Genomic DNA, 3,853 nt, shown 5'->3' with positions numbered 1-3,853 from the left:
TGTTATTTTCTGTTGACTTTTTATACGTCATTAATTATTTAGTTTTTAATAGTTTTTATTTATTGGTTTAATTTTATTTGTTTAGATATTTTGATTTAAGTCGTCATTTAGGGAGAGAAAGATAAACGAGGGTGTAGTGAAGTCTATTGCTCTATCTTTTTTAATTATAAGGCAATATACAGGGGGATGCACAAGTAGGTATACAGTGGTCAAAAAAAGAAAAAACGTATAAAGTTTAAGGCATTTATTATACAGACAAACAAATGTAGCATAAACAAGTAATAATTAGCACGTATAATAAGAAACACATGTAATAGGAAGCCCTATTTCCGCAGGTATTCAAATTGCTTGCCGTCAGCGTTAACACATTCCTCTAATCGAGAACGAACACTCATGCACACTCTAGAACAAAGACCTTTATCAGCATCAATTTCCTGACAAGCTTCCAAAATGAACTGAATCATGTTTTCGACAGTGCGAGGCTTGCGTGCAAAAACCTTATCTTTTACTGTGCTTCAAAAAAAGAAATCCATAAGAGTTAAATCTGGCGAGCGTGGTGGCCAGTCGATGACGCCACGGCGTCCAATCCATCTGTTGGGAAATTTTAAGTCAAGTAGTGCTCGCACAGTGAGTGCAAAATGAGATGAGGCCCCGTTTTGTTGAAAATAAAAGTCAGCATTTTGGTATTGTTCACGAACTTGGGGTAATATTGTATCCTGCAACATGTTTAAGTACACAGTTTGATCAATGCTTGTGTGAAGAATAATGGGGCCAACAACACCTTTGCAAGAAAGCCCGGTCCATACTGTTACCCCGGGTTGATTGAGTTGTTTTTCAATAGTGATGCGAGGGTTTTCGGTTGCATAATAAACGCAATTGTGTCGATTAACGGCACCTGATAATTTAAAGTTTGCTTCGTCAGACCATACACTTTTATTTACAATACCGTTACCTTCAAGTTCCTCGCTCAAGATGTTTTCAGAAAATTGTAAACGACGATCCGAGTCATCTTCCAAAAAAACATGTATCAATCGAGGCGTGTACATCTTTACACCGGCGCGATTCACCAGGCGCCCCAATGATCTACGCTCAATACCAAGTTCAGATGAGGCTCTGTATTTCTATTTCTGTGGGCTCTGAGTGAATGCCTGAGCAACTTTAAATTCATTTTTTTGTGTGGTCACAGTAATTGGTCGACCACTTCTTGGTGCATTGTGGATACTCCCTGTCTGTTCAAATTTGTCACGCAGTCGATAAACCGTGAGCCTTGTTGGGGGAGGTGTTGCAAAGGTTTTGACCCACTGTTCTCTTACGCGTTCACTATTTTCTATCTTCCAGTATTGTTTTAATATCCATTTTCGCTGTTCGTCAGTCAAATTACCGGCCATGGTTAAATTGCCAATTTAACTGAAAAAATAAAAATAAATGATTCAAAGTACATGCACTTTAATCGAAAGGAAATTTAATTAATAAAAACAAAAGACTAAAAGTATATGCATTTTTACTTTAAGGTATGTAGCTTTCAGTTCAATAAAATGTCAATAATTTCAATACTGTATACCTACTTTTGCACCCCCTGTATATTTATATTTAGTCACACACACACACACACACACACACACACACACACACACACATATATTAATTGTTATTATACGGGAAAAGGAAATAAATTGTTTTGGAGCTCATATAGAAATCTAGAAAGAAAGATAATGACGATATAAAATACATACTGATCATTTATTCAATAAGAGTGATACATTGATTAGGGGTGTATGGTAAGTGAGAACTCTTTATGCCAGGTATTTCTTATTTATAAAGTGTTCTCCCTTACCGAACACCCCTAATTGAGGTATCACCCTTATTGAATCTCTCATTCTCTCTCTCTCTCTCTCTCTCTCTCTCTGTAATTATATATATGTATATATATATATATATATATATATATATATATACATATATATATATATGTACATACACATATATAATATATATTTACTATATCGTTATATTTTTTCTTTATTGATTTTTATTTTAATTGTTAATATATTTATTACGTGTTGACCAATGTTAAACCTATTTTGTCAATGTTTGACTGTATTTAAAAAATATTATATTGATTCTAGTATATATATATATATATATATATATATATATATATATATATATATATATATATATATATAAAGACAGAGAGAGAGAGAGAGAGAGAGAGAGAGAGAGAGAGAGAGAGAGAGAGAGAGAGGGAAATCATTTCATTACAAAGCGCAGACACATCTAGAAACGACTACCGCGAATCACCTTTGTCGCATCGTACCTTTAATTGCACCCCCCTTAGAGAATCAGTAAATAGAATGCCATCAAAATGGACTAAAACGAAAATACAAACAAATTTTTCCATCTGACGTCAGCCGTTACCAAATAAACGTACGTACTTTTCCCGTTTCTCTGTCTATTTAAAACATTTCGTTTGACGTCACGAGAACGCTAGCGCCCCTACGCTGCTTTTTTTTCTTTTTTTTTTTTTGTCTGTACTCAGCCTGTGACGTCAATCGATTCGCCCATTCTTATTGGCTAATACTAGCTTCTCCGCCCACGAGTTCTGGGGGCGCAGCGCGCAGCTCAGCCCACGTAGTATGTGAGTACAGAAGCCATTCAACATCACTGGTGGACTGGCGTGTGCTTAAAACACGCACAGACACGGAAGAGAAGCCAAGAAACATCGCTCGCTTTAAATAACACATTTACATAGCATTTCGCGGTTTTTCTTTCGAGCATTTATTTTTCGAATGTGTTTCGGTCGATGTGCCGCCCGACCTTCTCCAAGTGTAGTGTCCTTCTACCAAGTGTAGTGTTCATCCACAATAATTTTGTTGTTGTTTATTAGTTCTGCGTGTAAGCTGATTGGTATCTTTGCAGAAAAAAAAAAATGCAAACCCGAACTCGACATATATTACTAATAGAGACCTGGTATCTGCTTGCCGTTCAAACTTTATTATTACTTTTATATTTGAAGATTTGATATTTAAATTAATCGAACAATTGTTCTCATCTTGAGTGTTATTTGCACAACGTTTCGGTCGCTGTAACCTCCAGCCTTCTTTAGGTGTAAAAATCGCGATGTTTTGACAGGATAAAAAGTAGAGCAGCTCTGAACTCTAAGATTTCGAATTTTTGGTTCTAATTGGAAGTAAGTTTACACGAATTATAAAGATAATTTAATTATCAGGAAATCCTGGTGGTATAATTTTTAACTTATGATTAAATTTTTAATTAAATCCATCAACCAATTGTAAGTTATTAAAAACATAATATTTACGAAACTAAGAGGTTGCTAGTTTCAGTATGGTAAATCGTGTGTTAATCGCATTTTTTTGTAGTTTTTTTTTTGTTGATATATTATCACAATGACTGATATGAGATAGAACGAAGATCGGAGGTTACATCGGCCAAAACGTTGTGCAGATAACACTCAAGATGGGAACAATTGTTCGATTTATCTAAATAATACAAACAATCATACCTAAAAAATTCAGAATTCTAATGAAGATATTTTATATCTGAAGCCGAAGCTATACTATCTCTAATGAATTGTTCTATTGTACAAAGTTATTTTAGTTTAGTATACATTGAAAAGATTTATTTTTGTTATATATTATTTTTTATTTTTGTTATATATTATTTTTGTTATATATTATTTTTTATTTTTGTTATATATTATTTTTGTTATATATTATTTTTTATTTTTGTTATGTATTATTTTTTTATTTTTGTTATATATTATTTTTTATTTTGGTTATATATTATTTTTTATTGCAATCATTTGAGATGAATAATTTGTATATTGGATATT

Source organism: Euprymna scolopes, chromosome 30 (genome assembly GCF_053919585.1).
Source record: "Euprymna scolopes isolate OS-2025 chromosome 30, ASM5391958v1, whole genome shotgun sequence".
Taxonomy (NCBI): Eukaryota; Metazoa; Mollusca; class Cephalopoda; order Sepiida; family Sepiolidae; genus Euprymna; species Euprymna scolopes.
This window is presented reverse-complemented; position numbering follows the sequence as displayed.